General features: G+C 45.3%; 1 protein-coding gene across 2 annotated transcripts in view; it reads left to right on the top strand.

The window, feature by feature from the left end:
* The first annotated feature begins 1,234 nt into the window (after positions 1-1,234).
* POR (cytochrome p450 oxidoreductase) overlaps positions 1,235-20,117 on the top strand; it is a 964,880-nt gene continuing 945,997 nt past the window's right edge. Inside the window, exons 1-2 of one of the 2 annotated variants that reach the window (XM_069614935.1) lie at positions 1,307-1,325; positions 1,428-1,528. The gene's annotated coding sequence lies outside the window, so the exon portion shown is untranslated. Of the gene's footprint in view, positions 1,326-1,427; positions 1,529-20,117 lie in introns of both variants that reach the window. The other variant, XM_069614934.1, reaches the window with a different exon arrangement.

Below are 20,117 nucleotides of genomic sequence, written 5' to 3' on the forward strand. Positions count from 1 at the left end.
AAATTCTGGGGGGCAGTGATGGAGAAAGCAGATAAGGGAGGCATCCAAATTCACTCATGGCCCCCTGAATATTGCTTGCTGGGGTTGTTTCCATGAGGCAGGGGGCAAAAGACGCACACTGCCAAAATGAAAGACTTGATTTGCATACTCGCGAAATGCAGGATAGCAATGGACTGGAAAGAGGCAGAGGGTCCAAGGGTTGAGGCCTGGTGGGCGGAACTCCAAAGATGGTCGGTCACAGGCAGAAACTGCAGTATGGCACAGATCCCTCAGGAGAGGAATGCACCAGGGTAGTGCAGGGGTGGAGGCTTCAACACATTGATACAAGGCATGCTCGCCCCTTAAGAGGGTGCAGCTTGAGGGGGTGCTACAGCCAGACATGGAGCATATAGCGGGACTGCACCTTCGGCCATGAGACCTCAGGTTGCGCATGAGGGCTGCAGGTGGCAAGGACCAGCCGATCTGAATAGGAGGAGGGAAACGTGACCAGGACGAATAATGCGTAAAAATGTCTACATTTAACATATGCCCACGGAACTGTAACGATACAATTGAACCTGCCTGTGCAATGTCATTACTGTACCTGTGTTCTTGTTTGTTGTTGGTTAAAAATAAAACAAAAACACATTCCACAGGCATACATTCTACCAGGCATTCTCTCAAACAAGCATTCATGGAGGACCAAGGCAAGGAACACAACACACTGCCTGGCAAAGTTAGGCACATCTCCCCGCAATGTTCAAATCAGAACCCCTCACCTCCTAAAGGCAGTAAAGTTAGAAAAATCCTGCCAAGGGTACTTCATGCTGTAGCACTCCTGAAAAACATCTGCCCTGAAATTCGGCCATATATCACTTCTGCTTGGGGGTGAAGAGGGTAAAGGGAGCCTGGGTTGGGGATATACTTACCAGCCAAGAAGACACAGATCCGCCGTTGGTGCAATCAAAATAGGAAAAGCAAACCCACCGGCACCTAAATATACCTGGCCCTTCGAAACACTTCCGAGATGTAGAAGCGTCTTATAAACATACAATAAAAAATAAATACATGACCTTGTACGGCATGGAGACCTCCTTCCTGAATCTTTTCCTAAGCACGTAGACGTGCTACGTGAGAACGTCACCAGGGCTTAACGGCACTTCAGAAATAACAGAAATACAGTATGTCACCGTAAAGGCATTTCATAAAATGTCGGCAAACTTTTAAACGAATACACTATGCTATCGGGTCTCATAACGACTTTAAATGTGTCTTTCAATTGATAATGGGAGCAACATAAGCCTCCCTTTACGAAACTCTCATTTTCAGTTTCCAGGCAGCATCAGGTGAGTGCATAATATCCAGCTCTTTTAGTGAATTTTGTATGCATTTCTTTTAGCATACATTAACTTAGATTGTTCTCACCCCTTTGTTGTTGTGTTGGTAAGACAGAGGAGCCCTTTTTCAACCCCTGGAAATGCACGTATAAGTAAGAGGCTGAAGCTGTAAATCGTCGTGTTGTACTTAACACATGATGAAATTAAAAATTGTAAGTACGTGACTTCTAAACATCTGGTTTTGAAATTAAATACTGTAGCCTGTTGTTTTTGGTATCGATTTACGGTACAGTTCAGGCTTTGGGATGCTCGCAAAAACGGCAGGAACTGCTGTGCAGCTATTACACAGACCGTGGTCTGGTGTAAGTGTGTGCACCGGCTAATGGTTGCGGACGTGCACTGTCTCCAGTTCCAGTGCCTACTCTGAAAGTAATGATCTCCTAAGGCTAGTGGCTGCAGGTCGGTCCGGTACTTTCCCTGGGTCTAATGCCCCTTACTGCAGACACTGTCTTTTCTAGGTCTAATGGCTGCAGACACAGAAACAACACCCTGATAAATATCATCAGACACTACACTAGCGCTAATAGTATCCTCTGGAGCGAATGAGTGCAGACACAATACCTGTTACGCAGCTAATGACTTCTTATACAGTACGTACCTGCTCACCAGCTACATCTGACAATACCTGCCCTGGGGCAAATAATTACAGACACAGTACCGGATGTGGCATACGGATGCCGGACACAGTACCTGCCCTAGAACTGTTGACGTTTGATACAGTACCTGCTAATCCATTACATATGACCGAATACCTGAATGATGGCGTGCACAGTACGTACTCTGGGGCTAATGATTCCAGTCATGAGCTAATCTCGGGTTAATGACTTCAGAAACAGTAAATACCCCATGTACCCTTTCCTTCTCATGTGTCCTTTCTCATTCTTAATTCCACTCTGACACCTCGAACTACACTCTTTGAAATGAATGTACTGCGTAAAGAAGTGATCAGTAGGGATACATCATCATGCCACGATTTTCAAAGCGTGTTTGATGCAACTGTTGGAATGCTCATTCACTTCACTTACGCCAAAAAGGGGCGGGCCGCTCTCTTCCTACCAAATGCACAACTGCACAAGGCAGGGGGTGGAAAGGGGTTTCTAGGCATTTTAAGCCAAATCGCGATTTTCAAAAGAGGTGCGCTTTTCAAAGCCCAGGGGAAAAAACATTTCCCTGTGCTTATCTGGAACAGGTGCAGGGGGATATAAAATGAATGGCATGGTCACTTCTTATGCTCTCATGCAATGAGTGAGTGAATGCTGTGTGTGAATAAGCGAGTGAATGTTGAGTCAAAAAATGTGTTTGTGGGTGTGTTTTGGATGGTCAAGACAGCACAGTAACAATGCACTTTTAAAAAAATATTTTATTGGCATTTTTTAACAGTAAGAACACATGTAACCCCCCACCCCTCGATCCCAACACATGTAACCAACAACCCACCCAGTCCTGCCCCGTCAGACCCCCGCCCCAGAGTCCATAAACTCTGTAGATGGCTCCCGGTCCCAAGTTTCTGTGAGTGGCCAGCTCTCTCACCACCCGTTGTATGGGCCCTTGCACCGCTTGAGACTCCTCCCCCCCCACCCATAGTCCTCGGCTCCCCAAGTAACTTCAGCCATATCTCCTCCCAGCTTCCTGTGAAGATGCTCTCCCCAAGTATAGCGAGAACTCGCACCAGCCCCAGCAATCTCATTTTCCTCGGACACCAAATGGCCGTGAGTCCCGCTGCAGATGATGCAGGAGAATGTCCTAGTCTGAGAGAAACCTTTGTTGATCCCCCTTGAATCGAAATAGGACACCCACAAAGTTCCAGATTTTACTAACACATTAGTGTTCTGTGGGGGCAGCTTTTTGTTTCCATTTGTGTACCACCACAAGCGTTGTCGCCGCTATCAGGATGACGGATGTCTTTCTTTGAGCTTTCGAGGGTAGGTTTTCCATAACCCTGCCCATTCCCGGGATGGCCATCCCTATGTTGTCCGGCATGTGACTCCTAAAAATACTAATCATTGCTGCGCGGATCATGTCCCAATAAGGCTGTATGACTGGGCATTCTCGCCAGATATGCTTCCACAATCCCAGTTACCCACATCCCCCTTCAGCAGAGCACTGACGCAGTTGGGTAGAATTTGTGTAGTTTTTCTGGGGTGAGATGCCATTCTGGATGGCCTGCATGAGCTTGGGGATATCTGCCCATAACGGAGTCCAAAGTCCCCCCCCCCCCTCCAGCGGCTGCCCCACTGCCGTTTCCCACTGCTCCATATAGTGCCATGCCTGGCTCCTTGCCCCTTCTGCTATAATTCCATATAACGCTCCTATCAAATGCCTGTCCCTGTGTCCATCGTTACAAACCGTTCAAAGGGCTTGAGAATTCTGGTGGCCACTGACTAGACTTTTGGGTTTGTAAGCCAGTGGCTCAGTTGAAAGTAGCAACACCTCTCCCCCCCCCCCCCCTCATCTAGCCCAAAGTCCTGCTTGCACTGTGCAAAGGATTTAATGTCCTGACCCGAGAACATGTCACGTAGTTTGCGGCACCATGCTGCCTCCCACCCATTGAAGGCACCCCTTTCCATACCTGGTGTGAACTGCGGATTCCTAAACAACGATGTAAATGGGGTGGTAAAGTTCACCCTTCGCACCTGCTCATCCCATGAGTCCCCCTCTATGGCTCCCATCCTGCTTTGGTATTTGTTTGCAGGTCTGTCCACCTTGGGTCGACACAACACCTTGTCCAGCGGCGAGCCCACCACTGCTTTGTTCATTCGAACCAGACCTTCCTGCAGTCGCCCCTGAACCAATCCGGATCACTCTGATTTGAGCTGCAGGGAAATGGAGGCAGACGTTTGGCACTCACAGCCTTCCCTTGCTTCTGGGAGGCATTAGCATCTACATAGATAACCTTGGTCTCTTGTGGTTCCAAATAAATGAACCCCCATGTTTTTGAAGGGTCCTCAAGAAACCTTAGGGAACCCCCACTGGCAGGGCTGTGAAATGGTACAGGATTTGTGGCAAAATCAGCATTTTAAGGACATTTATTCTCCCCATCCAGGTTACCCATTCCGCCAGCAGCCAGTTAAGCTTTTCCAGTAAAGGTGGGTAGTTAGCACAGTAAAGAGAACCAGTAATCTGGACCCCCAAATATCTAATGCTGGTTTCCACCCATCTATCGGGTACTATACCCTGCAATTCCTTAGCTTTGCTGAGGGGGCGGTCACATTTAATAACTGACTTGTGGGCCTTTATTTCTAACCCTGCCACCGCCCCAAAGAGAAGAAGTTCCTGCAAGATCCCTGGAAATGCGGTTTCTGGTTCTGTTATCAAGAGGAGCATGTCATCAGCAAACGCTGTGACTCTATGTTCCTCACCCCGAAAAGGGAAAAGCTCTAATATCTGGGGAGGCCCTAATGCTGGTCGGGAGCAATCCATTTGAGGGGGAGCTTATCAAGGCGTTAATGCCAGAAACTTGGTGTAGATCTTTGTGTCTAGATTAATAAAGCCAATCGGCCTGGTACAAACTGCATGGTGACATTCTTACCCGGCTTTGGGAGCAGCACAACCTTGGCTTCTTCCGTTGTCGGGGTGATGCACCCTGCCCCCGCCCCCCAAAAGAGTTGAAGAGCTAGACTAAGCGCTGTATCAGTGCCTCCCTAAAGGTTTTGTAAAAATGCTACAAAGCTGTCCGGGGCTTTTTCTGATAGCAAGGCAGCAGTAGCCACCCTCACTTCTTTGGGACTAAAGTCTCCTGCAAGTTCTTCCCGTTCTTGAGGAATGATCTTACGGAGAGGGCACCGAGGCAGGTATTTCCTTTGGGCAAAATATAAGAGTAGAGAGAACAATCAGCTGCACCAGACTAATATCACAATATATACATTTTATTAATAATCTTTAAAAAAATCATAAAAAACATACATATGCTAAAACCTAATAAAATATAAAGTGCAAGTGACACCAAGCGAAATGCTCACAATTAAATTGTAACAGTTCATCACTAGTCTTTCACTGGACTAGAGCACAATTCCTATTTACACCTTAGTAAAGCACATACAGGAGAGGGAAATTCTTACTCAATGGTGACCCAAATACACAGACCAGTAGATCTAATCACTGGTGTTATGCCTCGACATGTTTCAGTTCGTATATTTTCTTTAGAACTTTCTTCAGGAGGAATTTTGATCCGTCACTTTCTCTTTAACTTTCATTGTGGCACTTCAGCATTACAAAGGGCTCAAACCAAGTTGGTGCTGCTGAAAAAAACGTTTAGAAAAACAATCTGTGAGTCTAAGTATTCACTACAGAGAAAACCGATGAAATCTAGTTTAGCTTGGAAAAAGATAAACAAATGCATCTTTTACCTAGCATCAGGGTGGCAGTAGTACAGGGGAAGGGTGGGTATTATTCCGTCTTCAAGCACATGGTGCACCCTTTACAGATTCAATTTCTGTGGCGATACATACATGTTGTATCAAAACTACTATTTAGAACCTAAGGAAGCTAACTGTTAAACGTGAGTGTGCACCAATATCCAAATCAACATATTGTGCTTTTATTAAAAATCAATTTTGATGAGTGTAAAGGCCAGAATTTCAACACTACATTATCTCTAAATAATCTCAATTATAGAAGACAGAACACACATGTGTCGTGGTGACTCGCATAGCAAAGTCTGTAAAGGAATAGTACCAGATATTATCAAGGAAGAAGATATTAATCAAACTACCTCTTACCTTGATATCAGGGTTATGCAACCAGAAATTATTAAAGTGGTCTCTGAGGGCATCGTGGTTAGGGCGTGTTCTAAATAAGTTCCTTCACTAGGTTCAGAGAGGAATCAAAACGCCAGGGTGGGGGCTAGCATCCACTGACTTAAAATGAAAGCGGATGTCATAAAAATGTTCTAAATGCAAAAAAACGGGACTAACAGCTAGTGTAGACTGTAAGTGACGCACTGGTGTCACTGCAGCATAGTGTTTCAGATATCCTGAGAGTTAGTCAGCTTACCCACACTAGCGCTTGTTGTCTTCGCGTCTGGCGTATGCCACAATTAAAACCGCTACTCAGGAGGTTATTCTTGCAGGGTAGTATTGAGGCATCCCCTTACTGCAGAGACGAAAAAGCGTGCATATTTTAAATAAAAAGCACTCCCGACAGCCCGCGGGACTAGGCACAATGCCGTCAGCCATCATGAGGGAGTCAGGGCAGGGAGGAGAAAGTCCCTTGTTAGTGTCCATGCAAAATCAAAGGTCTGCCGGTGGGGGAGTTGTCCTAGTGGTGGAGAGGGGAGCTGCAAGGTGGAACTAAGAAGGTACCACCACTCGACAGCCCAGTCATTTCTCATCGTAACACAGAAATGAAAAGTAATGAAGAAAAAGTGGGCACTAGTTGGATCCAATGGGAAAAAAAAGTTTCAAAGTTGAAACGGAGCAAAAAATAAAGACTAAATACCCAGAAGGGCACAGTATAGTGTATCAATGCACTACCTGAACTTATTTAACTTTGTGCCATTCAATGGCATCATTTAGCCCATAAAGGTTGCTACGTGTTTGAAAAATAAGTTGTTCTTTCTGTAAGTGTTTTTGATTTTGAATTTTGAATTGCGCTCCTGTCTTCTCTTGGGTCCCACCCCAGATTAAAGTCTCCTACCAGTATTATCTGCCCTTTGCCAAACGTCTCCAATGTGATGAGTGTCGCCAGCAAAAACCCATCTTGTCCTGCATTGGGGGTGTAGATTGCTGCCACTGTAGATGTCCCCCTCTACCATTGGAAAGAGGTCGCAGATACCTACCCTCCTTGTCCCCCTCTGTAGTTATGACCTGGAGGCCTGGAATGTCCCGAATAACGATTTAACATCCCCTTTCTTCCTTGGGGCATTGGATTGGAACAGATGGCAGTACCCCTTGATTTTCAGCATGTGCCTGTCTCACCTCCGAACGTGCGTCTCTTGGAGGGCTACAATTCCTGACTTCCCCCGCCCCAAGAACTTTTCCATCTTCCTAGTCTCTTAACCAGGGAATAAAGCCACCTGATGTTTAGGGAGGTCACCTGAAACACTTACCTCTTTCCCATGGTAATCTTACCGTGTGGCTCGCAGTAATGAGTGCCTGCCATTAGGCTATGCCCCTGCCCCTCTGGGTGGGCTCAACCAGCCTCTAGCTTCCCCGACCCATCATCTCTGGAATTGAGCCCTTGTAACAACCCAGAGTAAACCTGTGTGGGTCCCTCCAGACCCATGTAGATAAACCAAGACATCCTGTACCACCTCCCCTGGGCGGGCTACAACATTCTTTCCTGTAACCCCCATTTTCCTTCAGCGTGGTGCTCCGGTCTATGGGCATATGGGCACCTTGCACTCCTGCCCCCGGGTGGGGGAGGGGGAGTTAAACCGGGCCCCTTAGGCCCCATTTATTTTAGCCCCTTGTCGAAAACTTCATCCACTCCCACATTTTACCTCTTGAGCGGTTCTCTCACCGGTCTTTGTTCTTGCCTTGGTGACCCTTCTTCCTCAATCTTCAGTACACTCGTATCTTCCTCGCAGGTGGTGACCCGATGCTGTTTCCCCTCCCATTCGAACAGTAGTCCAACAGGAAAGGTCCATTTGTAGCGTATGTCTGCTCGCATTAGGGCGCTAACCACCGGGCCCAGCATCCTACGCTTCACCAGGGTGGTCTGGGATAGGTCCTGGAATAGCTGAAGTTTCCGAGCCATTGTAGCTGATTGATCTGGCCCTCCAGGCAGCTGCCAGCACCTTCTCCTTCTGCCTGTACTCATTTAATGCCACCACTAAATCTCTGGGTCTGCCCCCCCCCCTTTGGCCCCACTCTGTGTATGCGGTCCAGCTCTTTCCTCGACCAGTCTACCACCTCTAGCAGGTCTGCCAACACTTGCTGCGCCATTGTGCATAGTTCCTTGTCCGCCTCAGCGAGGTCCTTTATTTTGTAGCTAGATCTTCTCGAGCGGTTTTCAAGGTCTACACTCTGGGTCTCAAGGTTCTGCGTGACCCTTGCTAGTTTCTCTTACAACTTGTCCATCTTCCTTGTTTCCTCTGCGACCTGTTCTATGGTGCTCTGTAAGGAAGGCATGGTATCAAATCAAGACAGACACAAGTGATCACAGTTGAAGGTTGTTTATAAATCTGCAAACATGGGTGAGATAAACGCCCAACGTAAACCTAAGATGGGAGCCAGCAACGACCATCAAATAATATTAATACAGTCCTAGTGGAGTGTAGTCAAATAAAAATGGCCTATACTAAAAAAACTATTGCCAGCCCTTGCCTCTAAATACAAAAATACAAAATAGTGTGGAATAATGTTAACAAAGAAATAAAGAAGTGTTCTCAAAAGGATATCTGGATGTTGTAGCCGCAGTCTCCCTTCCCCGCGTTTGAAGCACAAGACAAGGCGGGACACTTGAGCACAGCACACTTCTGGACTTCTCTGGCCCCAGTTTACAGTTCCTTTTCCAATATCGGGGCCTTGTGTGCCAATTCTCTTTATGCAAAGTCTCTTGCCTCGGAAGGCCTGATAACTCGCAAACGAACGTTCCTTCTGTTCCTTCTGTTTCTTCTCGTTGGGTGATTACTCTTCACCCAAGGATCCCCCTGAGCCGGGCTCCGATCCCTTTCACAACATCAGCCTCCCTCAATCCGGCTCAGACCAACAACTCACTGTGGACATCCCTCAGTCGGGTTCACGTTTGTCACCACAATGCAGTTCACTTAGTTTTTCAATTCATCGTCTTGTAATATTCAGGAATCTCAATGTCTTTTTTAGCAATTCACTGGGTTACTGGTGTCCCCTTAACTTGGGCCCCCCTTGCCCGGGCTGAGACCTCCATCTTCTTTCCAAACCACTTGTCACTTGACTTCTGAAGGGCAAGCATGTCTCGTTGGGTTACTCGGTGTTTCTAACTGTCAAGTGTAGGTTTCACTTTATCATCTATACAGTGTTCCCCTCGGTAACACAGTTTACTTCACAATGTGTCAGACTTTCGACTGTACAAGGGGTTTTGGCTTGACCCTTGTATGACCACTTTGACATTTCACACCGGCCTCCCCTATGGCCTCTTGGTTTCTTTAGTTCTCTCAATCCACCATATTCTCCTTGTTGGATCGGGGCCTCTGTCGGAGTCTTTCTAATGAGCCCCCACGTGACGCCGGCGCTCGTTAGTTCACAAAAGACCTTTGTCTATATCTTCTTTTTTTTCAGGCAAAATGTTGCCACTGCAGTCAGTCCAGTCCCCTATCAGTTTCTTCCGTCTCACAGACTGTACTGAACATGTTGGCTTTTCTTCCACTGGAGTCAAGGATGGTACCATGCTGGCAAGCTCTTTTCCCTGCCCTGGCTATCAGTGTGGTAGGGCCTTGTGTACCGTTGATATCTGTCACACCAATCGCAAGCTGCGTTTCCTGTTCTTATGGTTCTTTCATCGAAGGCTTTGTGCGTCTGGGTTGAAAAGGTCAAGGGCACTCCCCTCCTTGTCGGGTCTTTCGATTTCCACCGCCTTTTTCCTCTGTTTTAACTGCCGTCCCGGAATTGCTGCTTCCTCGTGTGTTCGGCTTTGCTCAGAGTGTGGTCTCGTGCTCTGTCTTTTATACCTGTGGAGAAGGGAAAGTGCCATCGGGTGTGCGTAGTTTTCTGCAATTGCCTGACCCTTGTGTTGGGACATATCAGGGCTCTGGTGTTTGTCCGTTGTCTTTCGCAGTGTGAAAAAGTGTTTGTTGGATAAAGCGTCCCGGGGGGGGAAGCTTTTGAATATCCTACAGGTAGGATGGGGAAAAGGTGTTCAGAAAAGAGGTACCACTTCTAGCCTGTTGATGTCCAACATCCATTCCCTGAAGACTATACTCACCCCCCCCCCCCACCCAACCCTCCATCCAGGGGATCCTACCACACTGGTCCACCCCCAGGAACTGGATCTAATAGCGATGTCTGTGTCCCGGCCACCTAGATGACAGATCCCCGGGGACTAGTAAGTGAGACACCTTCAGGTTTCTCATAGCTGTCCGCTGCATCGGTCCGCTCCTCTAGTTTTGTTATGTCCCCCTTCACCTCTTATGATTGGGACAGATCCATTTGCATCATGCTCAACTGCGATTGAATGGTGTTCGCTATCTTGTCCCCAAAATCCTGAAAGCATTGGCAAAGGACCTCCTGGGTGACCACTTCATCTTTGCGGTGCCTGCCAGCGCTCTCAAATCCTCTCCTGCCCGGGCCCCTGATCTCCCCCAGCTGGTACCTCGCTGTCTCTGCAGATTTTCATGCAGCTTGCATGTCCTTCACCTTGGTTTTGGATCTAGTGCGTAGGCAGGTCTGATTGGGGGTTGGGTCCTCTTCTCCCTGATATTGTCAGACCCTTCTGACCTGTTCAGGCCACTTTTTCAGGGCGTAGTAACCTCCTCCCCCTGCCGCTTTAACTGTGCGCAGGTGAGATACTGTTTGTCCTCCTCTGGTTTCAAATGACCCTCCTCCTGGCATTGGTGCCAGAATCACTCTACCCTGAGCCCGACCAAATGGCCTCTCCCTTATTCTTCCTTGCCCACCACGGATGTAGAAGGACTCTAGCCCTCTATTGGGCTTCAGGATTGGCCCACGGAGTCCAGGGCCCCACCGGTCACTGTCTCCTATGCGTGGTGCGCCTCTTGCTCCCTTGCTGTGCTTCTGGATGGGTGTGTGCTGACCATATGCAGCTCCATAAATTACCTCAAATTGGCCTCCAGCCGCCCCGGCGATAACGCCACAGAGCCTCCCTTGTTCTTCTCTGCAAAGTGCTGGCTTAAAAGCTTGGGCAGGGGCCCTCCCGCTGTGCTTCTCCACTCCTCACGCCACTCTGCTCAAAGCTGGTGATCACTGCCTGCTGATCAGTCTCTGCCTGGTTGCACCCTTTCTTTGGTCCGAGCTCATGCTGACCTATGATAGTTCTCCCCTAAGGAAGTGGAGTAGGGGCAAGTCAAGCCCCTCCGGTGCTCCGCCTTCCTGACTCTTGACTTTCGCTGTGTGGCCCCTCTCTGGCCTCTTGACCACTCTGGGTGCCCTTCTCCGCTGCGCAGCTCTTAGCAGTGGGCTACAGGTATACCCCTTCCGGATCCTGCGGATCTCTGACGGGATGCTGCTTCCCTGGCGCGGGGGTGGCTTGGTCCCACCTCGATCTTCCCTCTGGTGCTCATCAGCAGGGGAGCCTCTGCTCCACGAATCCAGCGCCGATGGGACTGCAATATCGCAAGGAGCTCCTTCCTGACTGGCTCCTCTACTGTCCGACAGCAGCTGCTTTTCGCCACCCGCCTTGCAGCCGTACTGTGTCCTCAGCCACCACGGGTCTCCCTGAGTGGTTCTTCTTGCTCACGGCCTGTTTTACTGGGATTCTATGACAAAGCAAGCATGATGAGTGTTAGTATGTGTCTAAACTGGCATTTAGGGCAGCCAGTCAAGCCATTTCTTACTGTGGCGTGGCTTTTTTGCACTGGGCATCAATGGTAAAACAAACCTGATAAGCATGATCTAGACTCACCTGCATTAGCCAGTTTGGACAGGCTTTCTTGTTGTAACAAGACATTTTTAAAGTCAAAGCCAACAGGAGTGTATGGCAGAGCCATGGCAGACATGTTTTCTTATAGTAAATCGACTGGAGAGTTCTCTGAACGTGCACACCTTTTTAGGAAAGAATTTTTTGTGAGCAAGTTTTAAGTGTCTATAGTACAATTCAGGGTGTGGAGTACAATTCAGGGTGTGGGGGGCGGGGGAGACAGCCCTTGCACAAGGCTGAGTAGTATGTAAGGGAAAGAGTAGGTCCTGTTTAAGGAAACCCTTGTGACCCCAGCACCCCATTCAAATGTATTCAGTCAGTAGTTACAGAATGTAGGTACTGAAATCCAAATAGAAAGTTTACATAGTATTAAATAATGCACAATTCACTATGTATCTGTGCACAACATTTAATCTTTAAGTGACAAAAAGTATGGCAAACAAACGATCAACCAATTTGTCAATTCAATAATGACGAGCTCTACGCGTTTCAACTACACTTGCCTACGTCCGGAGCAGTAAGCTTGATAACTTATTCCCAAGTTCTTCTAAACAGAACCTGTAATTTAAAGAAAGTATAATAACAGTATTCAAAATGTAGATGTACATTTCTAAATTCTAAAAATGTAGATCTCGCATGAATTGGGTTATCATTCACCTGGATATCAGGATGCCGGGGTCCTCTTGTCCAATAGGATACATTTCAGGTTCTCAAGAGTGTCAACTGTTCAAATCCTAGGTCTTTTCAACCACGTGAATCTCCACTGTGTTAAAAAAAAATGAGCATCGTTTTAGGAGCTGTGAACCTGTGGCTGTTATACCATTAAATTAAAGAATCCTCAGGCGCGTGTCATACCTTGTTCTTTATTACTAGCTTGATAACGCAGTCTTGGTAGCAAGTGGAGCAAGCTAGACCTAGTGTATAACGAAGCGTAATGTCTAAAAGTTAAGGGAGAAAGCATAGTGTGAGGAATCGTATCTGCCAGTAAAACTGGAAGACATACAATGTATCCCCTCTGGGATCATATCTATATTTTACTCAAGCTGACGGAACTCAGGCCGTCTAGTTACATGGAAAGTATACATTTTTACATTTTAATCGTTAGTCTTTATAAAGTTTTTAAAAGCCAACTAGTTCAGGGAACACTAATCCATGGCATAATCTTTTCTTACATGCAGATCTATTTACCTCCTAGTTGTGGAAAATTGTGGCGAGGTGCCGGCTTCCTGCAAGTGCGGGAGTCGTCACCACAGTGACTTAACGCTAGATATACTTAGCGTTCATACGTCTGATGTCATCGCGTGGGTGCGCAGTAACGTCACATGTAAACGCCAGCATCCCAGCGGTTAGTTTAATGACCCTACATGGAGAATGGCAAAAATAAAGGTCAATGTCCTTGTGCCAGGTATCTGTTATAATGATTCCATCTTAGGGAAAACGGAAGGAAATATCCAACTGCTGATATACAAGTATGAGGAACCCGAATAGCCCCCCTGGATGGTACAAATCCTAGGTGAACAAATGGGGACACAAATTACATACAATGCACTAGAATAAATTGCAGGAACTAGAATTTGTAGAAAATTATGAAGAAATTATATGGGGAGTCAAAATCCAGTTGAATGATAATAACCCTCTACTGCTTACAATCTAATGGGACCTCTCTAAATGGTCACCTTGTTATTTCATTCTCGAAGTCCAAAACCAATTGACATTATGTGGTATTCATGTCTAAACCATGTCTATGGCCTCATATTCCCTAGCGTGGGGTATCACTTTGTGTATTTAGTTTTACACTGGTATGAAGATTAAAGAACAGCCTCTCTCTGAGGAATGCCACCAAATAAAAAGTCTTTGTTCATCCCTGCGGGCTGAATGGCATCCAGTTTGTCTATCCAGTACAGTCTCTTTGATTCAGTTCTTTGGGAAAATCACCCCCTCTTTGTAGTTTTCCCACCACTTCAAGAATAACACACCGTAATTGTGCAGCCATATGTCTGTATTTTTTCTGTGAAATGTCTGGCAACGGGGCATTTGGTACTGTGTATCCGAATATTACTCTTATGCTCATTTCACCTTTCCTTTGCTCTTCTGATTGTCTAACATAAAAGATGCCACAAGGGCCACTTAACCCATAGAATATATTGTTGGTATCACATGTAGGAAAATATCAGAGGTATATTTGCATCAGAGCGTGTATGTTTTTTACTTGTAATGATGTTGCAGTTACTGCAACTTAGCCACGCAAAAGTCAAATTTTTACCTTTATGCAACAGCTGTTGCTTCAGTGTAGTTTGTCTTTCTGCCTTTACTAGTTGTTCTTGAAATGTCCTCACTCTCTTATAGGCAATCATTGGTGGTTTTGGATAACATTGGTGGTTTTGGAAATAGTTTGTCCCAATTTGATCCATCTCCAGTTTTTCTTTAGGAGTCTTGTGACATGATTATGACTCAATGTTCATGGAGTACAGAAGTGGAGTGTCACTAGTCTTGGGTTGCAGGGTTAACAGACTCTCCTGTCCTGTTCTGTGGTATTCATCTTTGCTGATGTCACAATCCCTTTTGGGTATCCTCTGTTGTAGTAGCTCTTACATTTTCTGAGATTCTTCCACATAAGTGGTTTCATCTGAAATTATCCTTCTGAGCTATAGAAATTGGCTCTATGGCAGATTACCTTAGTTACCATTCGAGACACCTTAAAGACAATCAAGAGTGTTGGTGACATCCATCTTTTTCCTGAAGATATTTGTTGTAAGCTCTTTATTGGTGATTTTAACTTCTACATCTAGAAAACGTAGTTGTGGCTCACTGATCTCTATGGCAAACTTGATGCAGGGATTTTTGGAGTTGATGAAATCCAAGAACTCACTCAATTCTTCTTTCACCTCAGTCCATGTTACAAAGATGTCATCTATATGTCTTCTCCACATTAGTAGTTTAGATGACCAATGATTGTGTTGTAAAATGTGGCTATGTTCTAGATGGTGCATAAAGGTATTTGCATATGCAGCAGCCATTGCTTACCCAGTTGTTGTTCCTGATGCTTGTATGTAGAATTGGTTGTTGAATTAGAAGTAGTTATTGTGTAAAAATGTGTTCGTGAGTTAAAGAATAAACACCTTGGAAACTCGACAGTGGTCCTCCCCGTAGGAGTGCCCATTCCAATGTGTCTATCCCTTCGTTGTGAGGGGTCGATGTATATAGACTTTGGACATCAAATTACAATTCGGAGGAAGTGTCCCCAAATCCTTCATGTGTTTAAAAAATTGGGTGTATCTTGCAGGTACGTTGATGTGGCCTGTACAATAGGTTGAAGGACTTAGCCAAAGGGTCGGAGATGCTGTCTGATCTGAGACTATTGGCCTTAGAGGGGGGTTTCTTAGATCTTTGAGTCTTGGGTCGTCTGTAGAATACGGGAGTTATTGGAAATACTTTCAGGAGAAAGGATCTGGTTTTCTGGATGATCCATTCGTTGTCAATTGCTCCATGCAGGACTTCTTTAACCAGAGTGCCAATGGCCTGTACTGTATCTGTATCCACTTTTAATGTAAGTGTCTGTGCCATTGAGTAAATCCATACATCTATTATTATAAAGGTATCCATTATTACCAACACTCCTACTTTGTCCGCTTGTTTCAATGTTAGTTTTGTCATCAGCCAAGTCCTTAAAGAGATTACTCTGTTTACCAATGTTGTAAGGTGTCACCTTATTATAGTTAATGGTCTTGAGATATGATGCCTCTTCTTCTTTAAGATGTTCAGAGTGGTGTTGTTAATCTGAGGGTCAAAACTAATTTTGGGTCTCCTCTCTAAATAGTCAAATAAGACCCATGTCTCCTACATTGGTGGTTTCAGGTCGAAGAATATTTTAAGACACATCTTGCGAATGAGTCTGAATACGTTTGTTCTTTCTTCAAAGAAGGAGGAACCTTGTGTCAGTACAAGGGAACGCCCTAGATTCCATATGTCCATGATTTTCTGTTCAGTTTCTTGAGGAGATATTAATAACTGGTTCCTCGTCTGTTTTGGGACCTTAGCTTTCTTTGGTCCTCTCCTTCCTTTCCTCTTTCTAAAAAAGGTTGTTGACCCGATGGAATTTGAGTTGGTGTTCTGTGTGTTTCTGTTGTTGGAGCTGGTCGGCTAAGTCTTAGAGGGACTGTTGAATTTTAGATGTTAATCCCACTAGTTTGGGGGCCTTCTTCCCTGCTCGCTGGTGTTTCGCTGCTCAAGTTGCTCCCACTGCGATTTGGAGTATTATTCTGGGATCTGTTGGGTCATTGTGGTCTTTGGTTTTGGTAGAAGTCTTGCCAACTATATACTATATCTTGAGAGTAATACAGTGTGTCATCTAAATGTGCGTAATTTTCTATGTTCGATGTCTTTTTTTTTTTTGTACGAGTGTAGTGATGTATTGATGTCAGCTAGAATTGTCTGGAGTTCATCCCGGGTCCCAAAGGCTGATAATTGTTCAGTCATTGACCTCTAAAATGAGGTTAGAAACCTATTTGGAAAGTTCTTCTATAGTCCATATGATCAGGTCCCGAGAACATTTTATTTAGCATCTGTTCCCATTAATTTACAACTCCGGGACTTCCTTACATGGTGTTGGGTGAAGATAGATCCTCAATCCTCTCGTTATTCTTTGTGCTCTGTAGTATTGGGCCAAGGTAGGCGCATGTAATTTTTGAGAAATTCCTCTACGTATTAGCCTTTCCTTTTGAGAGATGATCCTATTCGGGTTGGTATTCGTTGGAGTGCTAGAGTCTATATCCTTGATGAGACCCTGTATCGTTGTAGCTTCTAGTTCGTCAAAGGCAAGTGTTGTGGCGTGTTTATTTGTTAGTAAATTTAATTTGTGGAAAGGACAAATCCCCAAAGTTCGACTGTCAGGTGCATCTAGAGAAGGGAAGTGCCACTCCTTTTGTTGAAGGGGATACAATATAAAATCGGCTGGAGATTTCTTTAATCCTGCACACCTTTTTAGGAAAGAATAATTTGTGAGCAAGTGTAAGTTCAGAGTGAAGTTGTATTATGATTGAGGGTGTGTGAGTGTGTGTGGCGGGGGGGGGTGAACAGCCCTGTGACAAGGGTGAGTAGTTGAACACGTGGACCCTGGCATCCACGTGGTTTGTGCAATATTATGTTCAATTAAATTCAGTGTGAACCCAAGGCTCTTATTTGACTGGGAAAACATTTTATGGATATCTGATCAAGAAGCTTGCTCCTAGAATATTTTGTGCTAGTTAATTGCTTAGAGTAGTCCAAGGATAAGCGCAATCAACAGGGTATGGCAGAATAACCTTTGCTTTGAATGTTTTAGCTGGTGCTAATTGGTCAATGGCCCTGGTGATAGAATTGTTGAGTGTGTCTTCTGTTGTATTTGTATTGGTGGGATCTCTTTCACTTGGGACGGTTGCTAGAAGGTTTGTTGGGGCTTTTAGGTCCAAATTCTTCCAGTTTCTTTTCTTGCTGGTATGGAGTACTTCCTTACTGGCCAGTAGGCGGGTTTGGGGTTTGATGTAGAATGGTATCAAGTAGTGGTCACTCCACACCATTGGTGTAGGTGGCGCAGATGTGCATAGTTCTTCCCTGCAGAAAATTGCATCCATGTTGTGTCTGGTCTCGTGGAAGGCTCCATTTACTATTTTCTTCAACTGCAAGGTTTCCAGGAGTGTGCAGAGTGAGTTTGCTTTGTTTTTCTTTTTTCGAAACGTATATTGAAACTCCCAGTATGGCTAGATTGTCATTGTGGGTTGATGACATGGCGGCCTCTTCCGCTAGTTTTGTTGATAAGTGGGGATTGTAAAACTGTGGTCTGTAGATCAGGAGGAATACTATGTTGTATTGGTCATTGAGTTCTTTCTTGATAAGGAGGGATTCTTAGCCTTCCGCGTTGGTTGTGGTGATTTGAGATGCTTGGGCGTGTGTTTTGTGTATAATTGCGATTCGGCCTCCTCTTTGGTTTTCTCTGTTGGCTTGTATTAATTTAGAATTGTCGGGTATTGCTTTGTTCGCAATGGCTTTATAGTGGTCTGATAGCCAGGTTTCTGTAAGGAAGAGCATGTCTGTGCCTCTTTTGCTTGGGAGGTGATGGATTTCTGTTTTGCCATGGATCTAACGTTGAGGAGGCTGCAGTGTAGTTTTCTTGATTTCCCTTTCGGGTTGTTGTTGGTATTTGTTCTGACCAGTGTGGTGTTGGTTAGGTTTCCGTTCCAGGTGGGTTTTCCCCGGTTGAGTCTGTTGGGTGGGGTGGTTTTTTTTTGGTCAGTCCCTTCATCCAGTAGACTGAGGTTTATGGCGGGCTTGGTTGGTTGATTCTGGTTCATTCAGGGTGGTAAATAGGGTAGCTACCCCTCTGTTGTTCCAATCTTGGGGGTGTAGAGTGATGGATTCCAGCATGTCCCTTGTTCTAGTTGGGGTATTGTCCATGGTTGAGACCGGTTTGGGGTGGTTTATTAATTGTCGTGTTCCGTTTGGTTTGTATTAGGCACGCTTTCGTTGTTGCTATGACATTTTTGTTTACCAGGTTGTTGTATGTGGACAGATTGTGAGCAATCTAGTCTGTCGTTGCTCTGTTATTTGTATATGCCCTTGGGCCATCTGGGACGTTTATATTCAAGTTTTGTGGGGTTGTGGGATCATGCTGGTCGGTGCCTTCCCGAGTGGTTTGGGTTTTCTTATTTGTGTTGTCTGTTCTGGCTTCTTTGTCTTTCTTGTGGCGAGGCATGATGTGGGCGTCCTCTTTCGATTAGTGTTTTTCCTGGTCTTTTGGGTTTAGTCTTTGCTGTTTCTGTTTTGTTGGTGCTTGTATTTGGTAGGTTGTGGGTAGTTGGAACCACAAAGTCCATGAACTGAAGTCTCGTTTGTTTATTGCTCCTTTATTTTAATTTTCATTTTTTTTGTAAACATTTTTGTTTTAATTTTTTATTGTGGAGGTCCTTTTGGTTACAGTTGTTTGTTGAATTGTTTGATGGATCATGCGCAAAGCAAACATGAATACAAGTGAATACTGGCATATATTGGTGCAGTCAGCATGAAATGTATTGATTGTAAGGGTGCTGGGTGCCTGCTTTTGACTGGGATGGCAAAAGATTCTCACCCAGGGTGTGCATGCTATGTTTAGGCTTCTGCCTTCCACTTTGGCCCAACATAGTCTCAAGCCACATTGGGGGTCATTTAGCACAAGTGCAACTAAACAAAAACAGAATGACAATCTGTATTGGTCCGCATATCATCCTACAAACTCTGATGTTCTGAAGTAATCAGTAAGTCATCCTCAAATCATCAAGAAACCAACATGTTTCATGGCGATGCTCTTGAAGTAATCAGCATGTCATCCCTGAATCATCAAGGACAAACGTGCAATCTCTTGAAGTGATCAGCAAGTCATCCTAAAAGCATCAGGAACGGAGTTTTCTAAAATTGGGATGATGTTTACATATTCATTAAGTTACCCTAAACTCATCTTCAAATAATCACCCACCATTCGGAGACATTTGCTGATGACTTTAACAGCGTGATGACGTCTGATGTCGTTCGATGATGATCAGATGACCCCAGGATGGTCTCTAAAGTCATCCTTTTAGACCAGGATAGTGTCCAAGTCTTCCATTTCTACTAGTTTGATTTTTTGCTTCCCCATCTCCTCTTCAATAACCCTTCACTCACCCAGCCTCCTCTCTAAATGCTTGCGCCACTTGCCTTTATAGTCTTTATCGCGCAGGTTTCCAGTCTCCTATATTTCTCTTCATTCTCAATTTTGCCTCTGTCACATACATTCCTTTTCTCCTGATCACCCCCTCAGTACCGTATTTTCACTTAATCTTTCACTCTCCCTTCTCTACTAAACACACAGCTCTCGCACCTTCCTTATCTTGCATAACTAATATCACTGAGCTTTTGCACAACATGTGATTGGTTCAGTTGACTTACATTTTCTCACTATAAATGCCTCTTTCCTAAACATTCATCCTTACGCCTACAGTACCTCTGTCATGTCTCACTTTTTCTCCCAACCTGTGTTTTCGCCCCCTAAACCACTTAATCCAGTTCTCCTTTGAATCTATTAGTTATCATTTTCCCTGCTGTCTGCACCTCACCTTTATCTCTCTCCCTGTATGTTCCCCCTCGCATCACCTGTCCAGGTCTGCTACTCTCTTCTTTTATTTCTAATAGCTTCCCTCGTACTTTATTTTCAGACTTTCGCTGCGTCCCTGTTAGAATATCGCA

This window comes from Ambystoma mexicanum, chromosome 9 (assembly GCF_040938575.1).
Source record: "Ambystoma mexicanum isolate Mex_15411 chromosome 9, UKY_AmexF1_1, whole genome shotgun sequence".
Taxonomy (NCBI): domain Eukaryota; kingdom Metazoa; phylum Chordata; class Amphibia; order Caudata; family Ambystomatidae; genus Ambystoma; species Ambystoma mexicanum.